The sequence below is a fragment of the Varroa jacobsoni genome, unplaced genomic scaffold, assembly GCF_002532875.2.
Source record: "Varroa jacobsoni isolate VJ856 unplaced genomic scaffold, vjacob_1.0 contig00549, whole genome shotgun sequence".
Lineage (NCBI taxonomy): Eukaryota > Metazoa > Arthropoda > Arachnida > Mesostigmata > Varroidae > Varroa > Varroa jacobsoni.
This window is the reverse complement of record NW_019214484.1, coordinates 130073-143254: the sequence shown is the minus strand read 5'-3', so window position 1 is coordinate 143254 and position 13182 is coordinate 130073. Positions and strand designations below refer to the sequence as shown.

Sequence of the window (13182 nt, the reverse complement as noted above, 5' to 3'; positions counted from 1 at the left end):
GCTTTTCGAACTTCTCTGATGAATTTTTGCGGTTTTTAAATCTTAACCCTACTGAAAAATCTCCTGGTTTGATTCAGGGAGATCTTCCCTGATATTTGAAAATAACCCGCCTAGGCCTATCCTAATCTAAATTCTGCATATATATATATATATATATATATATATATATATATATATATATATATACAGGTGAGACTCTTAAATTGTCCTAAGATATCCAGTCTGGTCTAGATTTTAGTTCTTATCTATCACGATATAGAATACTACTACACATTCTCAGCGAAAACGGTCTTTTCAAAAAAACTTCGCGACGCGCCGAAATTCGCACGAAAATTCAGTGATGCGCTGACGTTTATTACTGTTGCAGTTGTATAGTGTATATTAGAAGTATATATAGTAGACTTCTCTAAAAGCTAAATTTCATTTTCAGCATATGCCATTATCTGATGTATTGATATACAGTCTCTACAGGAACGACGAGTGACAATTAGAATAAATCGATTTTTTTTTATTCAATGGATCTTATTTTTTGTACTCAAACCCAATAGAAAGACATCAGTATGTTAGTTCTGGTATTGAGATTACACAAAATGTTCGTACAGACAACAAAACGGCCACAAGGAACGTCTTTTTTATAGGTTTTTACTTATAGAAAGTAAACATTTTTCATAAAAGTGACGCTTAGTTTACGTTCTATCTATGATCACGACAAGATCTAAACAAAACCTCGTTCCAATATGTGGGATTTTGATTTTGCCAGTTTTAATGGTACGGTTACTGGGATTCTCTCCGTATTTTTGTAGGCAATCAAACAACAAAATCTTTATATTTTTGGGGTTTATATTAGCTAAGCCACTATACTCTCGCGAAATCTTGTCGCGAAACCAACTTACTACAAGCCATGAATACAAATCGTGTTAATACCCTTCGGCGGTTCGAGCTGAAACAAAAATATTTCTATTATGTCAGGAGTTTCCCAAAGACAATAACCTTCAGATAATATCTTATTGTAAAAATGCCACACGAAAGCTTTTAAAAAATAACAATGGTAATGAGTCTCGGTAGAAACGAATAGGTAAATAATACACTATAATTTTACCGTTTTCCCTAAGTTTCTGTACGACAGTGTAAGGTGCTGGATAAAAAAAAATAACTAAACTCGATCTCGAGAGAAAGGTTTAAGTTTAATACAGATGTCTGTTGATTTTGCTGATTCCTTGAATATGCCACTTTTAGCCAAGCAAAGGATATTTTAGATTTCAAATTTTTAATAAATCCTCGGCTTAGGTAATCAGGGTGGATTTCATAAACAAAACGAAAATTCTAAGATAAGACCAACAATATTTATATAGTAACTAATATAATGGTAATATAATATATATTTTAAGAAGTCTCAAAATTCAAGGGACTGCTTGATGTCCATCACTATGCTGCCATTTGTATTTTTTCCAAACATATTATCTGTGTCATCTATCATACGTCTATCGACTACAAAATACGATTCAGAAATACTTAAATACGGAAAATCGAGTTGAACCTTATAACAAGAAACGGCAGCGATCCAAGAACATACGACCATACCGAATCAAAATACTATATGCCTCGTAATACGCTGAATATTGAAAAAAAAACATATTTAAATGAACAAAATATGGCTCCGTAACAAATCAAGAAAACATATTTGGAGAGCCTAGTCTTCACATACAGATTATAAACATAATTAATGGTACAATGTAGATATAATACGAAATGGTGCAAGCGCTTATGCTAATATTTACCCGTCAAGAAGCGACAAACAATCTGCGTAAAGATGAAAATTATATTTCGCGATATCATAAAACGAAAAGGGCTTGTAGTAGACGATAGATCAAGGGCCTTCAAAAGGCGGCAAGGCGTAGTTTGATGGCCTCGATCCTCGCCAAGGGATTGTAATCCCCTGGTATCTTCAAGCTTTAACGATAACTACCGGAAGACACCATCAGTCTCGCGGAGGGCGTCAGATTCGAAAGGGTAGCTTAAAGGGTAGAAGCTTACATAACTAAACCTCTGTAAGTCTTTGTAACTAGTAAGTTACCGCTAGTAAGGCCGTCCCCTTCAGGGCCAATAAAAGTCTATATTTTCAAATGCGGCAGCCTCACCTGCCTGCGATCGAAGCGCAAGATATGATAGTACCGTATGATTCCCTGGGTCTTCCCTATATTTGCCATAATATATGAGCTTATGGTGTTGCAATGCTGCCTGTTGCTTCCTCCATGTTGCGGAGCTTGCGGGCATTTACAAGACTACAAGGCCGCTCGGATATCATCTGATTACAACACATTATATGAAAACGTCTAGGGGTAGCTGCAGGTTGTTCTTTAGGCTTTCGACAGAGTGATTGTGCGGCTACATGCTTTTTCTGACCTCAAAGCTTTCGTTTCTCGGGCAACACATCTGTACTGTTCGTGGAATCAGCAGGCATAGATCTCGCAGCAAAGCATCTTTGTTATAAGTCTCTGCTGACGAAACTTTTCTAACCGACACCTTCTCGATCCTTCGTTTTCTAACTAAAATTAGCGTTACTTCATTCTTGATGCGTTACACCTGACGTGGTGTAATGAGCATAAGGTACTAAGATTATGAACCCCGGTCCATGTTGGTTTGACCTAAAGGAAGTTGCCAGTTTTCTTTTGAACCGAAAATGGGCTCCGTCGATAGTACTACTCTCTTTTATAATGTCTAAATTAAAGCAAAACGTACGTCATCGCCTTTCACTGGCAGTAACAAATGCTCTTAATCCAAACATTCACAATGGCTTACTTACCATTAAGCCACAACCTTCTTCCGGCGGCGAAACTGAAGTGGTTTGCACTATGAATAAAAGTAAACCGCCAAGATTACGAAAAGTTGTATTGAACGGGTAATGAGGCACATGTTGTTTTTGCTGTTACGAATGCATTGTAAATTGATTATTCTTCGCTCATGAGCATATTTATAATATTGGATCGTCTTGCAAGTTCCGTATATTGAAGTCATTTGAATTTTCGCGCTAGAAACAAAGTTGGGTGACGAAAAAACCGGTTGTTCGGTATATTTATAGGACTGCCTTGCGGTTTTATTTGGCGCCATTTTCGATTCGGTTGCACATTTCAGTTATGTTGCGCAAGACCCTAATGATGAAGATGTCTCAAGTATATTTAAGGTTGATTTGAAATTCGATTTAAACATATTAGGACATTTGCAAGGAACATGGACCCAATAATGTAACCGATTACATGGTAAGGAAGCGATTCGTTTGTTTTCGAAGTAGGGGTCTCAGCATGGAAGAGCAGGCACGTCCAAAGCGGCTCTATGATTATGAAGACGCTGAAATTTCCACTATGATTAATTAAAACCCGCATATGAGCCCTCCTCCCCCCCCCCCAGGTCGCGAAGAATACAGGAGCATCGGAGTCGACTAGTCAAGACATCCATGACGATTACGTCAGTCGAGCAGACGCCTGAATTTCCTGTTGACCAGCCACCTACTAATGAATCGTGCTTGCACGGTCTATCATTACCTGAAATTATATATGGATAACCTTTTTTTGGCAAAGATTGTAACAAGCGATGAAAGTGGGATAACTTACAATAACGTCACTGAGAGTAGCTCGGAATCAAAGTGTGAAAAGTGCCAACGAAAGTTAAAGTCGGACTTTATCCCAAGAAGAAAATGTTGTCTATGTGACTAGATTATCGAGAATTGCTGTTCTATAAGTTCTATAAATAACCAAAACAAGCTATGGAAAATAGGAAAAGAGCCCATGATCATGCCAAGTTGTACACATTTGTAGCAATCTGCCAAAAATGATACGAGTTTAAACAAGATGTTTTTCTTCACCCACCTTATAGCCCCAACCTGCATTTTCCGGTTGTTATTTTTTTGATCTTACGAAGCTTCTTTAATGCAAAACTTTGTGTTTTCATTAGGTGTAAGAAAGCATATTGACCAGTTTATCGAAATAAGGATTTTAATCTAAAAAAAAAAGGATTAATAAGCTGCTCGAAAGATAGGCGATGGTTATCGCTAATAACCGCCGATGTACAACAAATTGAGATTGTTTGGACAGAAAATCGTTTTCATCCTAAATTAGCTACAATTTGAAAACGAGTTTATGGGACGATCCAATACGTCAGGACTGGACATGAAAGTAAGTAAACAAAATAGATTGCAGGCCCTGCGGAGAAGTTGTTAAATGGTATAATTTATTTTGCACCTTTCTCATGTATATCTAATATAATGTTACGGATCTGAAACGCCCGCTGGGGTAACAGAGGCACTTCACAAATGTTTGTAATAATAACTACTATAATTATAAATACGTGTCTTTTGTTCCATGCAAAAAGCATTTTTCCTAATCACTGGTAAACAACGTCAATTGCAGACCTCAAAAGAAAATTCAACAAACATCTTAAAAACGAGGCGAGACAATAACGGGCAGGCATCACATATCATTTTCATCAAAATTTTCTTCTTCAGCCTCGAGTAATCCTGAAAAAGTAAGTTCGGTTTGTTTTGGGCTTTGCCTCATCATGTCTTCCTATGTAATTAAATTTTTTTTTTGCTGTTTGTGTAGGGGGCAACAGCTTTCGGTTCCAGGTCGTGTATATGTGAGTATAAGCAGTTATTTATTAGGCAATTTATAAATAGAATAATCTTTGTGTAAGTAAATTCATGTGAATTTACTTATAAAACACAAATAATGATATTTTGTTGCTCGCTTTTAAGAAAACCTTGACATTTTGAGGCGTTTTCGCGTCACTGAGGAAAATGTATTGTTGACCATAGTTGAATATGGGTGTTCTGATAGAGAGGAAGACGTTTTTTTTTTTGCTTGTTCTTATGCCTTGTGAATGGTCATGATTGCAGTGGAAATTATTCGTGTCGCTGAAGTGAAATATATTCGTTTTTCTAAAAAATCGGAAGTACTAGGTGATTTACCTAAACTCGAAATTCTGCTTACACTATCTTTCTATCTGTATCAGATAAATTGTATCTGTATATGGATATTTTTGCGGGTGTCACGTTTATTACATTTAATCACCATCCACCGTGATTACAGTTTCAATTCTAGACCTAAACTACCTGCAGGCACATTTCAAATGTTTATCTTACAAATGTGCGAACGCTTTCCTAAGAAAAAAATAGGACTCCGCGAGTCGACCTTGTTATATAGAGACTTGTTAGACTTTTGCTTAATAACACTGGACACAAAATAACATGAGAAGTTAAAATCTGGGCTGTTGGCGGGCCGTGAAACGTCCACGTTTCTGTAAGGAGTATAGTGGCATGACATGCCTCTCATCGTATACCAGACACAGAACACAAATGTTGCCCGGAAAATCGCTTTTACTCACAGTAGGCACATCTCCGGATTGCGAGCCAGCTTTGATTAATCCTTGAGTTCGCACTATTTTTTTCTCTCTAGTTAAGTTGTGTTTTTAAAGTGCCTCCACAGTTATGATTCGTTTCTACAAGCCTATCCAATACCTACCTTGCAATTTCGTTCTACTGTTAATATTAACTAGTAGAAATCACCTGAACATACCGTTAAAATTCCTTTGAAGGTTCGCATACATCAAGCCGCGAATAATCAACGACCTCCTGACGTACATACTATGTCCTTCTTAACGTGAATGAGAATTCTAAAAATGAAGCGCGCGATTAAGCCTTTAAACAGTAAAGACATCTTTCATAGCCTTCTGCTAGTCGAAAGGAGTAGTCTTTTAGTGGATTTCTCCCCAACGTAAATTCGCAGTCTAAGTACTTTAAAAAGGTTAGGTGGAAACATTTGAAACATATATACTTTTTCCATCCGTTACATTTGCTATTGGCTCAGATTTAGCATTCAGGTACATCGACATGGAACAAAGTTTTCTCAAGTTTGTTGCAAAAAGGCATGAATGTCGTTTTTACGTAGTTTCCAATACAGTCATTCAATGGGTCAATATAGCTTATAAGGAAGTTCAACACTTGGACAATGGCTTGACAGTCATATGCATCATTTTATTTGGTATTGTTCAATTTCGTCTACCTAAAAGATTCCTTTAAAATCAATAATTTATAATATTTTTTTTTTTGACCGATAAGCATGTTTTACGTTAAGTGGTGCTTGAAAGTCTTCAGAAGTTTAGCACAGTATGGAACAGCCCACTGTTATTAATTTCATTATCTTGATACCATTGATCCCTTTCTCTAATCTACGAAACGTTGTATTTCGGAGAAGCGCTTTGTAGGGGGTGTGAGTCTTCTCTACGTTGAACGTTTAACGTATGGCCCCAGGCTTTTTTCAGGCACGAGCCGTCATTTATACAAAGCGAATTCGTTATATGATTCGAATTATGAATCGTATGTTCGAAGGATAATCTGCGAAGTTTGTACCCACGCTTCCCACAAATCCGAGATTTCAACTTGAGTAGATATGTAGTAGTTTCTTTGTCGAACTGCAAAATATAAACACGTGACGGCTCTCCTTTCTGACATTTTTTGATTCCCAAATGTGCAATAAAATTGTCGATTTTTTTTAAATATAATGTTGTATGAAAAAATCCTTTTTTAGTTACAATATGCGTTCGATTGACTCTAGCCGATTTTTCGATTGCTGACCTTTACTATGACGGCGTACGATCTTATTAGGAACCATTAGGTGTCAGGAGTAGTGAAATATACGTCGTGTCTTATCGAAGTCTTGCTATGTACCTCGGTAAGCTTTTGAATGACTGCAAATTTATCCTCGTTATTTATAACGTTAGCAAGTCCGCTACAGGTAGCCGATGTTGAGGATCTTTGACTACTTTTCATTTGGGATAGATTTTCAAATCAGATGCTGTTGAAAAAGGCGGCTTGACCTACGTCGTGCGTAGCTCACGATGCCAACCATCTTTTTGGAAAAGGAACAGTAAAGTAATATTCATAATCCAACCTACACACCGTAGGTAGTCATATGATCGATGTGCCTCAAAAAGGGTCTGAAAATTAGTCGTTTGCTTGCTTTGTCTTGTTAATGGTGTTCATTTGTTTTGGTAGCGTAGAACACTGTGTGCGTGTTATATCTGATCCTGGGTCATTTTTAACAATAATTCTCAGTTCGGCTGTTGCCTACGCATTATTATATGTTCTTTCGTAGTCGCCTGGTGGTCATCGATCAGCATCAATAATGATAAGCACATCTTCATAATCGAATCGAATATGAAGATCATTTCTTCGAAGCACTCGTTGCAGGTTTTGCACGAGGGCACGAAGCTCTGGGTGATTCATAATTTGTAGACGGCGTTCATGCTGCTGAACATCACGTTGTGTGTTCTTAAAGTAAACTTGAAAAAATTGGCATTTTGCGGTATAAGCACTCCGATTTTATGGTAAGTAGCATTCTGCATAATAGAGGAGGAGAGGGTTGTACGTCTTTTCAGAAAGACGGCATTCCCGAGCGGCACCCGGAGAAATCATCTGCAAGAGACTATGGTGTTATCTGATATTTTTTCGACAAGCCTTTGCTGCTGCTGCTGTGTTACAATTCACTCACCTCTGCAGGCAACTGTATGTGATTTAATTCAATTTTTCTGCACACAACAGAAATTCGTCTTTTTATCTTTGAAGAAGTACACTTCACAGTGACACTGTCTGTTATACAAATATCTGCCGAAATGTTCTGGTGTTTATTTTCTATTACGTGAGGTTTTCAGTATTATCGTAACGTCCTTCATGTGCGACTTCTACTGTCTCAGTATGATTGGTGGTTTGTTGTTTCTCTCCTTGACGTACGCTAATTATCTGTCTCATGTGTTGCCCCATGTAGCCTGGAGCTTTAGCGATCTGCTCTTTGTTGATCATTTGTTTTATCTGCTGTTTTATTAATTTGAAGTTTAATAACCTCTTGTAATATATTCTAGGGCACATATTAGCTTCCTGAGCACTGTCGGCGGCTGTACTTACCTTATTCATGTGTCGGTCTTTCGTTGCGGCTTTCCTTTTGTCAAATGATCGTTTCTTCATGTAAGGCGACTATCCTCTTGATGGGCACCAAGCCTTAAAGCTATACACAATGTAGTTTTAGTACCATTTATAACGAAGCGAAACTTTTGCGCGCAACACAAGTTCTCATAACTTTGCACGTTTGACAGTTTACAAAACACAATTCCCACGTAACAAAATTCGACCACACAAACAGTGTTTTAGCTCTATTGTATATAGGTATAATTTTAGGCAATACCAAGCTACGTTAGTAAGCGGCGTCTCAGCCAAGCTGATGTCCTATCCATTGGTTGCAGCAAATTAACAATGTTAAAAGTAGGAAACCGGCTTCTCTATTTAGGCAGAAAGTTGCATGTTTGCTCGGCTCTATCCTCCGCGCGGGTCTCTCCAGGACTAAACTGTAGTGCCACGACTCCAATCTATCCACTCTAGGCAGTCGATCTGGGTTGAACAGGGAGTCGGATGAAAATTCAGTTATATATCAGATGGATCTGCCGGCTTAATCTCGCGCATGTTTTGTCGTTGATCAATTTGCCTAATTCAAGTTGTTCCCCTACGCTAACAAAAATTATAGGTCAAGCACACACTAACTGTTATCTCATTTCAATTCCCCTGCGTCACTAAAATCGTTACTTTTTGACTGTTATTTTATTATTCTGTTCTAAAATGTTCGCCAAGAGCCTCAACGAGCTTTGGATTTATCATCTTCATGACATGCTGATTTTTGATGTATTCCTACACCTTGAAGATGGGGCTTTGTTAATGTTTGATTTTGTTTTCTTGAATAGCGTTGGCTTTTAGCTGACTTTTAAGTGATAAAATCGACTATTCCAATCAACGATTATGTTCCAGTAACAGTAAAAATTTCAATATTTTTTCCCTAAGAAACAGTTGTACATATTAAGCTAACTGTGGGTTTAAACATTTCATCATAATTATATGTCTTGATTAATGTATTATTGATTTTATTCTTGAGACATCACTAAGGTTTAATCATTTTTATATTGCTAAAATTTTTTGCTGAGAAATTATTAGAAATATGTTGAATTTTCAAACATTTTTAGAGTATATATCCACTTATCTGTTTGAGATTCTAACATTTTTTTAATAAAATATTTAGGATCATTTAATATGAAAATCAATTCTACATTTACCACTTCCAGTCTCCAATGGATCTTCGTTCAAAAATCACTTGAGACGAATTTGCAGCCCATTATTACATAATAATGGATTTTGCTCAGTTCGCCAAGGCAGTACTTTATTGCCTTTCAAGTAGTACTTTCAACTGAAAAATTGAGAAAAAATGGGTATAAAAATATGTATAAAGCTTCAATCAAGCTTGACGAGGGCTTTCAATTGTTATCAAAAGATATCGTGCCCTCTTACCGAGGAGTTCTTGTAAATATGTCATTGCCATTTTGTAATTAAAAAAAAAACTACATAATTGATGTTTCGTATCAACCCCTTTAAGTTTCCCATAGATATGTAGAGGATATTTCGAAGGAAAACTAGAAACAATTTAGAAACGAACCTTATAGCTGAAAAAACACTATCAGGGTAAAATTTTTCATTTGCACTATTTCTAGCGAAACAAGTTATATTTTGATTGAAGATTTACACCTTTACAGCTATCCCGTTGCAATTATCCCGTTATAGCAGCTATCATTGTCCCGACGCAGTCTCTATTGCCTAATGGAATGTTCTAATAGCCATGTTACTGCATTACAGTTCGCTCACCATCCTCTTTTACAGTTTGGTTGGTCTTGTACCCAGCCTCTAACATAAACTATTACTCAATTTCAAATATTTTGTCAAAGGTCCGGTTACAGTTCTCATAAAACCATGTTATATTTTTTTAAGTAATTATATTTCTTTGATATAGTCGATTTCCATTAATGCAATGCATGTATGCTGCTGCTTGAAAAAATAACGGAGCTATAATCGTCTATGCGGTGCCAGTCTTAAGACTTCGCCTAACCCAAACCGATCTCTCATTTAATAATTTTCATAAATCCTATTAATCAGAAAACATAATAATTTAATCGACGAAAATGGTGGTTCAGATCTATCATTTCGCAAACGTTGTCCTCTGTAGGACAGATAAGACCGCTTCTCGGAAAAGTATTCACATATCGAAAAGAAGATTATGACGGTTCATATACTATGAGATTTCGAGAAACATTTCGAAAAAATCGCCCCTTTACGACAGGGTCATAGAAATATGTATTCAAGATATATGTCTAAACTCAATGTTAAACCCATTTTGTAAAAAAAAAAAACAGAAAAAACTCCCCAATATAATCCGTTTACAAATTCTTAATATTTCGCATATTTGCCATGGTAATTTAATGTACAGACACAAGTATGCAAGTAGTTAAGGCGTGAGTTGTCGACTGCCACGCCGGTACTTGCAGACGTGGATCATCGCCATTGTGTGAATGCTTAAATTTTGTGTGTTAAAAAAGTGTTGCAAAGGCGACACTTGAATGCGATGCATATAAGTGCAAGATGGCGCGAATCACATTGTTTCGTGTAATGGCGTTGATTTTGAAAAGCAATTCAACTTATCTGCAAACCCATGGACATAGCTGAGAGCAATGTGGTGTTGACGGTGACTGAAGACCGGTACTTCGAAATCAATCAGAACTTTATTTACGGTTTAGGTTCGCGTTTTCTGGGTGGTCATTGCGAGGTGAAATTGTACGAAAAAATGGCAGCGGCTAAGTAGTGTGTCCGCGTTTTCGGAGAAAGTAAAACAGCACGACCTCATGTTTGCGTCGGTCCGTGTTAATTTTGATGGCTATGAGAGTCGGATGCAAATCGTGTACGACTACTGATTACTGCCATTGCACACATGCATCGTTCCTGCGGACAAGGTTCCTCTTGAGATTAATCGGGCGTTTATTTAGGCAACAGAATATATGTATGCTTCGGGTTTAAGCTTGTAAAATGAGTAGAGTTAGCGCCATTCGAGATTTAATTAAATGCATTGTACACTGTGTCCCTCCAAGAAAGAGATTGCATAAGAATTGTTAATATCTCGGACCAATGGATAAGTTGTTTTCGAGTATTGTCAATATTATATACCATATTTTTGGTGATCTAGATGGGGATCTTAACGAGCGGGGTAAGCAGTGTGCCAGACATCAAGGTTGCAGCGGTGCCCGAAGGAGCCATGGCAAACGCCACTTTTCTGTCAGCGCATATTTCTATAAAAAGTGAATTCCCACCCAGGCACGTTTATGAAGATCATTTTGTCAAAACGTATTTAGAAAGAGGCTTATATCAGTGGAGATTACTCTGTGGACGTTCTTTTTAAAATCGTCCACGTGACAATACAATTTCGTGCTGCCCAGCAAGGTCATTAGCTTTTTATTGCAGCGCTCACATTGGCTTTTGGAAGTGGTCGTGGCGAAAAGAGATTGAAATCGTATAGATTCTTGCTATACTCGACCAATTTGCCCTGAAGTGTGAATGTTTAATCGCAATGGGCGTCCGCGATGGTTAGCGTCCAACTGCGCGTAGACATCGCGCATTATATAGGAAATTTTCAGTCATTGCCTTTTGGACATGCTCCATGGGCGGAGCAGGTCAGCTAGCTCGTCCGTTATCGAAATGAACATAAAGAGATATCGATTTGGTGTGACATTTGGCTGGTGTTAGCATCTGCCATCTTCGGGTTCCAATGCCTGTCATCGAGAAGAGGCGCCCTCTAAATGCAAGCCTAAATGCAAGAAACGTAACCTGTGCCGACTGCTTTTAATGCATCAAACGATTATATCCACGGGCATGATGGAGCAGAATACACATGTAACATATCTCGGGAGATCAACGTTGTACGGAACCATCCATTGCAATGCCGTGGCATGATTAAGGTGCTTGTAGCTATTTGTGAAGCTGACGACGTGTGGCCTATCTTGGGGGAGCGACGCTCATATGTTGAACGATCATTGTCAGCATTAAATGTACACTCCGTGTATAGCTTGAGAAATCTCTTTGAGTACTGACCGTTTATCATGCATAGCTATTTAACTGTCTCAAACGGGCCGTGAATCAAGCGCGTCGGTACTAACCTGTAAAGTCTTGGGTTTTGTATTAAATCCAGGATCCCGGCCTGCAAAAATTCGCCGTACATTTCTGACCGGGAACTTGTTTGCTCGTTGAGCCAGCGTTAAATGTGGGGATACGAAAACTCTTTTTTTGGAAATTTTGGTTGTTAGACAGCGGACAACACTTACAGTCAAGTCTAGTCTATCCGCAGGCTGTTGGCTTTCGGTGAGGTCTTGATTTCACAAGGTTTAAGTCGTCATTATTTCAAATGAAGTCCCTATGTGCCGTTGCTTGAAGGAACTGATTGATGAATGCATTGAATTGGTTTTTCGACTTAATCTTCACTACCATATCAACAAGCTACTGTTAATACAGGCAGCCTGTCCAGTGCAAATGGTTAAATAGTCTATTCATGATGCAGTACGCGTCGTTGCATGTGAGTTATCCGTAACTGAACAAGTAGGCTGTCGTCCCTAAACTGGAACTGTACCAAGGACTGTCACAGGATAGGTGTGACTTTTTGGAATGACTTGGAGTCCAGCCATCCATGAATTGGCCATAATTTGCTCATCGGGGATTTTCCGGCAGGGTAGAACGATGTGCCGAATGCTACGGAAAGGCCGCGGCAGTCTTGAGCGATCCTACTTCGTCGGCTCTTGGTGCATTATATATGTGGCCGCGTATGCCTAGTGGTGGTCGGCCTGAATCAATGATGAAGCGAAGTTAGCGCACGTCACAAATGGTCTTCTTGGCTATAATGAAGTAATGAATATTGGGATTTACTGTTGGAGTACAACTTCTGTCATTCTTACGATGACGCGGTATTCAGGACGCTCAGTAATGTGCAATTTGCGTTCGATGGCACCATAAGGGTCTAGATAATATATCTGAAGAAACTGACATGAAATGTCATGTGCCGGTGCTAGTGAACCTATATAATGAGAGAAATTCCCCTGTATATTTAAAGAAGGATTGTACGTTTCCTTACAAGGATACCACTGTTCGTTCATGCCACGCTGTTGCATTGTATGAAATGCCTTGGTGGCAGGTGCATTGGTTCTGTATAGCGTGTCGGATTCCGGGGCCAGATTGGTATCATTTTATATTATTTTACCCCGCACCACAACTGTACTTCAATACCT

General features: G+C 38.3%; 1 long non-coding RNA gene across 1 annotated transcript in view; it reads left to right on the top strand.

Annotated features, from left to right (window-relative positions):
• The first annotated feature begins 3405 nt into the window (after positions 1-3405).
• The window catches only part of LOC111271340 (uncharacterized), a 29211-nt gene continuing 19434 nt past the window's right edge, over positions 3406-13182 (top strand). The window contains exons 1-2 of the long non-coding RNA XR_002686811.1: positions 3406-4169; positions 4404-4518. This is a non-coding gene — a long non-coding RNA (uncharacterized LOC111271340). The remainder of the gene's footprint in view (positions 4170-4403; positions 4519-13182) is intronic.